This window comes from Fukomys damarensis, unplaced genomic scaffold (genome assembly GCF_012274545.1).
Source record: "Fukomys damarensis isolate Sample0158 unplaced genomic scaffold, DMR_v1.0_HiC HiC_scaffold_5, whole genome shotgun sequence".
Classification (NCBI taxonomy): Eukaryota; Metazoa; Chordata; class Mammalia; order Rodentia; family Bathyergidae; genus Fukomys; species Fukomys damarensis.
This window is the reverse complement of record NW_022900917.1, coordinates 3,860,656-3,871,814: the sequence shown is the minus strand read 5'-3', so window position 1 is coordinate 3,871,814 and position 11,159 is coordinate 3,860,656. Positions and strand designations below refer to the sequence as shown.

The 11,159-nt window shown below is 57.0% G+C and overlaps 1 non-coding gene across 7 annotated transcripts; it reads left to right on the top strand.

Annotated features, from left to right (window-relative positions):
• The first annotated feature begins 1,402 nt into the window (after positions 1–1,402).
• On the top strand, positions 1,403–10,874 carry LOC104853907. Of its 7 annotated transcripts, XR_004515628.1 has the most exons (7): positions 1,403–1,598; positions 1,909–2,200; positions 2,287–2,439; positions 4,689–4,810; positions 4,886–5,707; positions 8,636–8,831; positions 9,324–10,874. It is a non-coding gene; the product is annotated as a BAALC binder of MAP3K1 and KLF4 (transcript). The 7 variants fall into 7 exon arrangements; XR_004515631.1 differs by lacking the exon at positions 1,909–2,200 and having other exon boundaries at positions 1,404–1,598; XR_004515630.1 differs by lacking the exons at positions 1,909–2,200; positions 2,287–2,439 and having other exon boundaries at positions 1,405–1,598.
• The last annotated feature ends 285 nt before the right edge of the window (positions 10,875–11,159 follow it).

Here is an 11,159-nt window from a genome sequence, read left to right as displayed (position 1 = left end):
TGTTTCTGCTAACAAAAGACTACAGTAAGAGATGCATTGCTGTTTGCCCCTCTCGGAGTCCTTTGCTCGGCTTTAGACTCCCTCATCCCATCTCCTTGCGACCTTCTCCAGCAGCTCTGGGGTCCTCTTCCCTCAGGTCTTTCGTTGCGCTGTCCTGGCTGCCTTGGTGTCCTGGATTGATTCAAATGGTTGCTTCACCGCGACTCCGGGGAAGAGCCGGCAGTCGGTGGCGCCAGAAGGGGGGACTGAGGTGGTGAGGACAGCACTGGGCTTCTCCACGCTTGTGATCAGACCCTTCAAGGTGTTCAGGAGGAGGACTCGGAGCTGCTGCAGAGAGGGGCAGCAATGGTGGAGTAAGTGTCTGAATCGAGCGGAAGTATTGTGAGGGGATTCACGGCAGTCCGCGTGTCTCACCGTGATGCCTTTAGAAAATGTAAACACATGCTGCACGTTTGGTCTCACCGACACCCCGGCTGCTTTCTCAGCTTCGAAGCTCACTGTTCATTGAGAGGTCTGCAGGGACACGGGTGGTGCAAAAGCACTCAGGGAGGGTCCCCCACACTTACTGTTCCTCCCTGGCCTCCCTTAGGCCGTGCCCTCGTGGGGCAGGTGGCTGCCTGCGGGCTGTGGGGCCCCGGTCCTCACCTGGATTAGGAAAGTTATGGGCAGCTGCCACCACCGCCCCTGCCCCAGCACGCGGCCTGGGGACACAGGTGCTACCGCCTTCCCAGCGCTGGCTCTTTCACTGGGCGTCTCTCACCTGCGGTCCAGGCAGGGAGGCCCCTGAGCAAATCTCCTGACCAGTGAGAACTGGTGGGGGCCGAGGGGCGTAGGGGCTGCCCCAGGCTTGAGTTTTGTCTGAAGCAAGGTCTAATCCCTGCCTTGCAAGCCGCGCCCCAGGCCTGGATGGGAAAGTCCCTGACTGATTCCACACAGGAAGCAGCAGCAAATGAGTCTCTTACTGTCTGCTCCCTTTCCTGGGGACCACGATGAGAGGCAGTCACACACCCTGAGGTGTGCACATGGCCCTGGTCCTTCATCTTCTCCGGAGCAGGAGAGGCCAAAACGGACCCTGTCAGGGCCCCCATGGTCCACACACCTGCCGTGATGTCATCTTTACCCTGGGAAAGCTGGGTCCACGCATGTGGCTGAGACCCCAGCCTGTCCGCCCCCAGCCCCGGTCCTTCCTCCGTTAGCTCTGGAGCTGCAGGGGGCAGGTGTGGGACCCAGGCCGCCGTCCTTGGCTTGGCCCTGGGTGGACTGCCTTCACCTCGGGGATGGCGGCTCCTGGCCGCAGAGGCGACCCTGAAATTCCTGGCATCGCTCTGATGGTGTGAAGGACATCAGTTCTGGACGCGATCCGAGTCCGGGAGGAGAGTCCCAGGTGCGAGGCAGGCCTGCAGACTCACTCTCTCCTGGTGAGGATCCGCTTCTGGGTCCTTCCAGTCTCTGTCAGGGTCTAGTTCGTGGCAGGCACTGCGCCGTGAACTGAGGGTACTGTAGCGAACAAAATTAGACGGGTCTCTGTCCTCTCCATGTTCAGTTTGTGTTGCTTTCGTGGTGAAAAATACTACAGAAGTAGCAAAGGGTGGTGCCTGGTAAGTGGTCGTCTCAGGGAGCCTTGCTTATCGGTGCTGTCTGCCAAGAACTGTGAATGCTTTGCCGAATCCCCTGTTAGGAACAGACTGGGCGTCCGGTCCCACAAAGCTGAGGCCGCCTTGACGGCCACCTGGGGGAAGCTGAGTCAGGCTGAGCGACTTCGATGCAGGCTCCAATGAGGACCGTGGAGTTCTGTACGGGTCCTGCTGCCGAGGATGCGCTCTTCCCCTGCGTGTCGGAGGGCGGGTACCGGGCACGGGCGTGGCGTGCAGTTGTCTCTCCTCAGCGCGGGCTTCTTGGGACCTCTAGAGAAAATCCGTGGTGCTGTGCTTCTTCTTCCGTCCCGGCTCCTGCCGGCGCTGTGTGTGACGAGGACACCGTGGTGACTCTGGAACAGTGCCGGAGCCTCTGCTCTGACCACTTCCAAGGGAAGGCGCCACTCAGCTGGTGCTGCACTGGCCAGGTCTCCTGCGGGGTCCTGGGGTGTGGACCTGCCTGTGGCTGGGGGCCCCATGAACGCTGAAGGGACACCAGGCTCCGGCCTGCCGTCCACCGCAGTGCAGCTTCAGAATTGCTGCTGCCGTTGCTGTTGAGAGGCCAGGTCGGTGTTGTTTCAGAATAAGTACTTTGATACCAGGTCGGTGTGTCTGACTCACAGGGATTTTCTTTTTCTTTTATCTTTTGCAGCACGAGGGATCGAACCCTGGGCCCTGTGCATGCTTGGCCAGCGCAGTATTCCTGCCCTGCAGCCCGGCCTCTGCTGGTGAAATGAGTGACAATAGCTAGAATTGAGGTGTCAGTGTCCCCTGCTCTGTCAGAGCTTGATGAGGTTTCTAGAATGTGAGATTTTTAGTTTTTACTTTTTTTTGGGGGAACAGGGTCTTTCCATGTAGTTCAGGCTGGCCTCGAACGCACTGTGAAGCCCAGGCTGTCCCGAGGTGATTCTCCTGCCTCAGCCTCCCCAATACTGGGATTACAGTCATTCACCACCATGCTTGGGAAGATTCTTAGTTCTTAAAACTGGTCCATCCTGGGCAAACCAGAAGCCTATCATCTTACTAATGCTAAGTGACGCGTTTAATTCTCAAAAAATCTAAGCATTAGATATTATTTCCTTACTTTTCGGCGAGAGGCTGAGGCTCAGCAGACATGCTGCACTCCAGCCAGGTGTGTGGCACAGAACTGTGCTCTGCCTGGCACACTGAGCAGGTGTGTAGCCCGTGCCACTGCCTTTGGGACCCCAGGCAAGTGTGTGCTCTCTCGGGTGGCTGGGTGAAGTCTTTGACTCAGCTCAGCTCGGGCTTAGAGATGAAAGGTCATCCAGCTACTGAATTTTTGTATAGCATGTGTGTGTGCATGCATGAGTGTGTATGTGTGCTTTACGTACCGAGCGCTGAACCCAGGGCCTGTGCAGTGAGTTACATCTCCAGCCCTCTTTTATTTTTAAGCTTTGAGACAGGGTCTCATCAAGTCGCCGAGTTGCCCGAGCTGGCCTGGCGCTTCTGTCCTCCTCTCTCTGCCCCCCGGAGTGCTGGGATTGCAGGCATGCATCACCCCGCCAAGCTTCTCGCCTCACTTATTAAGCTCAAAAATCGACTGAAATAGAGCATAGTTTTCTGTGTAACTTTTAACAGTCTCTGGTGAAATCTTGCCAACCACCGTTTCTGAAGAAAAGCCTCTTGCAGTTCAGGAAGTTTACATTTCCAACCCAGAAATCTCTCACCTTCCACCAATTTGAGGTTGACATCTGCTGTCCTTCTGGCTCTCTTCAAATGTGGCCTCTGTCTGCCTGCTGGCCAGGCCTCCAGGCTGCGCAGTGACCACACCCTGACGGAAGGCAGCAGAGCCGCCTCCACGCGGCTGCGTCTTTCCTCGCACTCGGCCTCTTTCCTCCCTTCCTTTCCTGCTCGAGGCGTGCGTGTGCGTGCGTGCGTGTGCGTGCACCGTCCCTGCCTTCTCTGTGCCCCTCAGAGTGCAAGAGTGGCTGCTGGGTCTCAGGCCAGTGCCGGGAGCTGGGCGCACTGGGAGAGAAACAGTGCCCGCCACACAGACAGGGAGAGGAGGCGTCCGGCTGTCCTCGAAGGCCCCTCACGGACACAGCGCCTCAGGTCAGGCTCCCTGGAAGCAGAGCCCAGGACCTGATGGGGGTCGGGGTCCTGTTGGTCGGCAGGCAGTGAGCTGTGGTACCGCCTCTGGGTCTGGAACCGGAGGTGCTGTAGATCTGTGTCCTGCGTCCCCAACACATGGCGGGTGGCAAGGCTGGCTGTGTTCAGGGACCGGGTCCTAGGAAAAGTAGACGCCTGTCCACACGGGACGACACCCACACACTCGGAGCCCACAGTCGCCGAGAGGAGAGGATACTGCACCCACCGCAGTGCAGTTGGTTTCTCTCGGGGGCTGGGGTGGGTAGGCAGTAGCGCTGCAGAGACTACAATTTAGTCATTGCTTCAGTGTTTACAATTATTTCTAGGGTTATTATCGGTGCACCTTCATCTCGACGTGGATAGTCACGCTTGTTAAGCTTTTCATCTCATTTTTATTTAGCAACAGGCAATATGCCAAGCACACCCTTCTAAATCCCTGCCATCACCTCACGAGGTAGCTACTCCTCCCCATTTTACAGACGAAGAAAGTGGGGCGTAGCGAGGTTGGAGAAACCCCCCTGAAGTGAGATTCCGCAGCCAGAGTTTGAGCCAGTTGGACCCCAACCCTTAGCCTCTGTGCCAATGGCAGCAGTGGACACTCGGCACGGCCCTTTGGTGGACATTAGTGGTTCATTCCCCGACAGGGCACGGGCCTGACGCCAGACTCTGTGCCAGGTGGGTATCAGAGGTGCAGTGCAGGAGCCCTCGGGAATAGCTGCGCCCGGGCAGTGACATTCATACAAGCTCTCGCAGTGTCTGTGTTTTCATGTACCTGTTAAAAAGAAATTTAATTTTAGAAAACCTCAGACGAGGAGCTTGTGGGCACTGCTCCTGTGGGCCGTCGTTCCGCCTGCCTGTTTAGAGCAAGCTCAGGACGTAAATGAGGGCGTGAGGACTTTCGGTTGTTTCCCAGTAACTCAATTCGCCATCTCAACTTTCCCACAGGCAGCAAGAGATGCAAAGCGGATGTCCGCCAACGAAGTCACCATCAGTGCGCCGGACGGCCTCCGGAGGATGGACAGAAGTAACAGAATCACAAAGAGCTGCATCAACTAGCAGAGTCCTGGGTAGGAGCAGGACTCTGGGGTCTCTTTTCAGTCCTGGATGCCACGGAGGAACCTTGAAGTGGCTGCCGCTTGCAGGGCACGGACACCTCTGGGCTCCTGAGTGCTGGCCTGACCTCGGCCCCCGCCGCCCTAGGATGGTGAATGGGCTGGACGGCCCCACCGTGCCGTGATGGCCAGGGCACCGTGGATCGCCCTTTGCAGCCCTGTCCAAGGTTGGGGCGGACAGGGTGAGCCGCAGCCCAGGGCACTTTATGAGAGAGAAGGGGCGGGGTGCATCTCCCTGCCAGGAGGGCCACGCGCTGCGCCAGGTGCTCTGGGCAGGCACTTCCTCCCCTCCCTTCCCTTTTCTCCCTCCTGTCCTCCGTCCTTCCCTCCCTCCCTCCCTCCTTCCTATCAATCCTGCCATTGCCCATCTTGCAGGTCTCACTGAAAAGCTGGCCTACCCAGCTCTAACCCAGATGTTCATGCACACCGAGGCCCGGGCAAGTCCTGTGGTCTCCTCTCCTTAGCTCAGAGCCGGCAGAGCCCACACCCCGGGCTCCAGCTCCGCCAGCGCTGCCCGGAGGGTCTCGGGGTGTCTGTGTGCCACGTCACGCCCTCGTCTCCTGGTCTCCATCCTTGGGCCAACGCGTCCCAGCTGGGGCACCCAGGGCCCAGCCGGAACTTTCTGCTCCCCACGGCTCCTCCCAGGGCCTGTCCTCAGGGGTCCTTTGCAGCTGTGATCAGAGACAGCCAGGAGGACCTCGTGGGAGGGAGGTCACAGGGATGTGGGCACCACAGGCTTCCCTGGCCCCTGCCCACAGCCCTGGCATGGCGTCATCTAGATGTCTGCAGAGGAATCCGGCGGGAGAGCCAGCGCCTGGCTGAGGGATTGCATGTGGAGCCGTCGCCCACCAGGTGCTGACACGTGAGGTGGTGTTGTGATAAGAATCATTTTCTAACATTTAAAAAAACCACATTTGCTGGACATTTTCCTCCACACAATGTAGCACGAGTCCTGAAGGACTGTTAATGCGCCTGGGATGGAGGCAGGTAGGGTCAGCTGCGTGTAGCAGATGCAGGCAGCGGCCTGTAACATAGGCTGGACCTCTGCTCTGTGGTTTCTCCTCAGTAAACAGATGGCCCGCCGTGGCAGCTGCTGGGTGTGGCGGTCAATGCCATGTCCCCAAAGGCAGCGCGCAGGACAGGCAGCGTGCGTTGGGCTGCTCTTCACAGCTGTTCTCTCTGGGCAGCTGCGTGTCACACCACAGGTAGGGGCATCCAGACCACAGGACGAGCCCCGCAGCACACACAACTGGATTTCCTGGCTTCTCCATCTGATTCCTTGTGAAAGGGCTTACAGGGAACTTCCTGTTCTCCACGTTTTTAAAATAAAAGCCTGTGACTTCTGGGTGCCGGTGGTGTTACTCAGGGGAGCCCACACGCAGGATGCCAAGCTCGCTCCTGCGGGCTTGAGGGCTGGTCCTCCCGGCAGCCAGGGTGGCGGGTTTGAATCTTGGTGCCCTCAGCTGCGGCTGTGCTGGCTCCTCCTGACAGCGGAGCTCTGGACCGCAGTGTGGGAAGTCAGCACCATCGCTCCTGTGGGAGGAGGGTGAGGTGGCCAGAAGTCACTGTCGCTGAACATTCTCTGGCTTTTTTTCACATGTGTTGAAGACAGGAAGTGATTCTTCTATCCTTTTAATACAGCACTTTCTACTGCAAAGTCCGTGTCACTAAAGGGCTTCAGTTCAAATAGATATGGTATCTTTCTGGAACTTAAAAAAATTTGTTTTGAGACAACATCTCAATTTGCAGTTTAGGCTGGCCTTGAAATTACTGTGTGCCCCAGGCTGGCCTTGAACTCACAGCAATCCTCCTGCCTCAGCCTCCTGAGTGATGGGATGACAGGCATGTGCCACGCTCAGATTGGGAACATTTCATTTGTATGTAGAGCAGTTTAGACTTTGTTCAAAGGCCCTTTCCACGAGAGACCCCTGTGAATCCAGCAGAAAGTCTTGCGGAGCTGTAAGGAGAAGCCCCTGACCCCACGCACACGACTGGAAGTGCGTCCACTCCACGCACCCAGCGAGCCGGCGCCCAGGTGCAGGAGGGCGCACTCTGCCTGCAGACCTGAGCTCTTCCTGCCCGCCTGGTGCCAGCTGCAGCTGGGGTCCCTCAGGGCGGAGCTGCCCGTTCAGAGGGGACATGTCACCCAGACTTGCAGTTGCCCCCGAAACTCATCTCCTGTGGGAGACAGAGAAGCCAGCACCAGAAAGAACCCACATTTCATTCTTGGGGACGCAGAGCTGCTCCGGTCTGACAGGGGATTGCCGGTTCCCCCTCCAGCCCCTGCATTTGGTGCGAGAGTGCGTTGCAGGATTAGGTGCCTTGGTGGCCGTTCTCCAGGAAGCCCCTGGAAAGGAAAGGACGCATCCCGGCCCGTCCTCCCGGCCCTTCTCGGGCTGGGATCGCCTGCCCTGGAGAGACAGCGGAGAACAGGTTACCTTTCCAGTTTCATTTCCTCGCCCAGGGGCTGTCTCCTGCCCGGATGGAGAGGAGAGCGGAGGAGACATCAGCCCCAGCCTCCCAGCTGTGTTCCCCCGAGCGAGCGCTGGGCGGCCTCTCAGAGCTCCTCCCTCCTGTGGAAGCGACATCTTTCTGTGTGTACCTGGAGGATTAGGAGAGATGACAGGGGTAGATAACGGCATCTCTGGTGATAATCATCAGCAAGAGGATCGAGGAGCAGCACCGCACCCAGTGACGGACCCACAGCCCCAGCACACCAGGATGAAGCTGGGGTCCGTCGGGGCTGCGTGCTGGGAGCTGGGCGAGGTCTGACCTAGTCCACCTGGAGCACAGCGGCTCTGCGCGCCACCCACACCCGACTCCGCTCCTTCTCCGCACCCTGGCTGGCAGTGCCCCCAGGGGGAGATTCCAGCACCTAAGATCAGAGTGTGCAGAACTTTCACCTTTGTTTGGCTTTGCTTCCTGACAACAGGGCTGGGGATGTAGCTCAGGGTGAAGACGCTGGGCACTGGGGACCCCTGCATTCAGGCTCCAGTCCCCTGCCCCGTGTATGCTGCAGGACTGAGAAATAAATGCGCTAAGAGACAGAAGTAGGAGAGAGAGCGGGGCCAGGAGGGCCAGTGCTGGGGCAACCGACAAAGGCGCTGGCCAGTCCCAGGCGCTGACTTTTATTGGCAATCGGTTAGGGTAAAGGAGATGTGTGGTTTCTATGGAGATTAATGTAAATGCAGCTCAGAAAGGACAAGACAAAGCCTTCCTGAATCAGGAACAGAACGGAGAGAATATGCGGTTGTAATTAGAACGCCGTCCTTCAGTCTGGAGGTTGTCGTTGTGAACGGAATCTAGGTGCGAGTTCCTCTGACCTCGGCACGTAGGCTTCGGCCGGACTCACTTCTGTAAACAGCCAGTTGTGGGGCTCCCTCTTCACTGCTGCTTTGGGCATGATCGATACTACAGTCCTTTGCACATGGGTTCAATCCCCAGTACTTATTTTTTTAAAAAGGAAAAAAAAATTCACCACGTAAGGCAGAGGAAAGTGATGCCTGACCCGGTCTACCTCAAGATCACAGGTTGAAAGTTCAAGGCCAACCTGGGCCACCCAGTGGGACCCTGACTCAATAAAGTAAAAACATTTATAAAGGGGGCTGAGGGTGTAGCTCAGTGGTGGAACAACTGCCGACTTTGGGGGAAGCCCTGGGTTAAATCCTTAGCACAGCCAAAAAAGAAAAAAAAAAAGTCACCAAAGTACCAAGGCAGGCGTGGAAGGGGAAAGAGGAAACCGTGAAGTCAGTGTGGTCAGTTCTTGGTTTTTAACCCCAGCGCAGCAATTAAAGCCTTGCAGCCGGGTCTGTGTGTGAGGAGCCGGCGTCAGACACAGCTAAGCCTGGTCTGCGGGAGAAAGCGTCTCTGAGGATCGCCGATCACCAGGTCCCGGTGACGCAGTGCTCCCAGGAAGCCACCTCACCCCCGGGCCTATCCTGGACTTAGGCCACGGTAGCAACTTACACTAACGACTGTAAGTACTACAGCTACTCGTCCATTGAAAATAAAATTGAGGTAGGCATGGTGGCACATGCTTGTTATCCAGAACTCTGGGAGACTGAAACAGGAAGACTGTGAGTTTGAGCCCACCCTAGGCAACTTAGTGACTCAGGGAGACCTAATTTTTACTTCACTTGATCTTAGCCAAAAGACTGGGAATCAATTCCTAATTTTTAAAAAAGGGCTGGGACTATAGCTCAGTGCAAAGGTCCTGGGGTCAATGTCCAGTACTGCAAATGAATAAATATTTTTTTAAAAAACTCAAAAAAACGTGCTCATTTGCAAAATCATCGCAGTTGACCCTCTCTGTAGGAATTTGACTACTATTTTGTAAGATCTCAATCTTACAAGGCCAAGGAATCAACACCCACTTTTTTCTCCCTTTGTTGGCCAGAACTGTCAGCCTGTAGTATTTAGAACATTGTGTTCCAGTTCTGACATTCTTGCCTCTGTTTGGAACTTCCAGTGCCAACTCCGTCTGTCTCCGCCCGCTTCCTGGAAGGCACCTCATGCACATGTGCAGGTGACAGAAGAACATCTGTGGCCAGGCACTCGTCCCTGCTCCTGCCCGGCTCCAGTCCTTGGACACAGCGGTGGGGTTTGCGCAGCACAGGCGAGTGTCCAGAAGCGCAGCCGCAGTGGCGGCCCTGTCATGTGACAGGAGTTGCATCCGGAAACTGAAAGGGGCGAAGGTGTTGTGGGGCTGGGAGGAGCTGCAGATCTCCGAGCTTTCCCTGCAGAGTCATCTTAGTCTGCAGCAGACGTGTGGACCTGAGCTTGGTGGCCTGTGTCAGGACAAAGTGCCTGCCACACACAGCTGAAGGAGGAAGCATTTCTTCGGGCTCCCTGCCCCGGGGGTGTCAGTCCGTGGTGGCTCCAAGGCCCAGACATGGCCGTGGGGGAGGTGAGGAAGCTGCTGGACTCATGGCGGCTGGGAAGAGGGCCCGAGGGAGCAACATTCCCGAAAGGTTCCTGCAGGGACCCTCCAGGGGCTGGGCCCCACCTCCGAGCCTCCCGGCCGGCTGTGCCTCGTCAGCGGGCGGACGTATGGGAGAGGTTTGCCCCTCGTGATCCATTTGACCTGCCAAAGTGCCCCGTCTGAACCCATGCTTCTTTGGGGGACATTTGAGGTCAAGCCCTAAAGCTTTACTGCAGCAGGTGGCACGGAGGACTTGGGATGACCCACCTTTCCATCCCTTGGGCCCTCTTGTCCGCTTCACGACGAGTGGTGGGACACAGAATTCTTGGTGAAGACACTACAGACTCAGGACAGACCTGCTGGCCATCTGGGCTCTGAGTCTTCTCACACCTTCCTTTCTGTTAGCACTTTTGTTCCCTCCACACAGGCGCGCACCGCTGTGCCCTGAGCAGCCCACACGTTGACGGCAGCCAGCCTGTTCATTCAAGTGCACCTCTCCAGTGGTGTGGCGCCAGCTGACCAGCACGGGAGCCGCCGAGGATGTCCCAGGTAGTCACTTGGTCCCGTCCTGCCTGGTGTAGGGTTTGCGGTCTCACCAGCAGTCTCTGCTTAGAGCTCTGGGAGTCCTTACGCAGTCCAGTGAAATGGCCTCAGAGTCATCAGAAACCCATCCTGTCGGAGGCCCCTTGCAAACGAGACACTTCCAACCAGAGTCAGTGATCCTCAGCCATCCAATGACAGCACTGGCCACAACTGCAGAGCTCCAGGGAGTTCGTTGCAGTAGGGCACCCGGACAAGGAGTCTGGTGTGCTGGACTCATGTCTGTCTTGGGTCCATCAGATCGCCCCCTCTCTGAGGGTCCAGGAAGTGCGACATCAACAGCACCGCACACCGTGAGACTTTCGGGGGACATTTCAGATGTCGGCCGCAGCTCACCCAGATACTACATGCGGTTCCGTTGCTGTCTGATCCAGTCAGCGACCTGAGGCCTCTCCAGGACCTGAGCCCTACTGAGTTTGTTCAAGCCAGGCCTGCCACGCACGCCTGTAATCCCAGCGCTCAGGAGGCAGATGCAGGAGGATCTCCGGAAGTTTGAGCCCAACCTGGGCTCCATAGTTCAAGGCCAGCCTGAACTTCATAGTGAGACCCTGATAAAAACAAAACAAAACAAAACAAAAAGATTTGTTCAACAAACTTCAAAACACATCCGTGGTGCTTCAGTTTCAGAACTGACAGCCCCCAGCTCCTCCACAGCCATGGATTTTTGGTCCCCAGAGAATGGGCAATGGCCGAATACGCTTTTCCTGACCTGAGACTCCATTCACCTGGGAGGGAGGGAAAGGGGGTGTCCGGCCTGGGGCCTTTAGGAAGGAGCTGCGACCT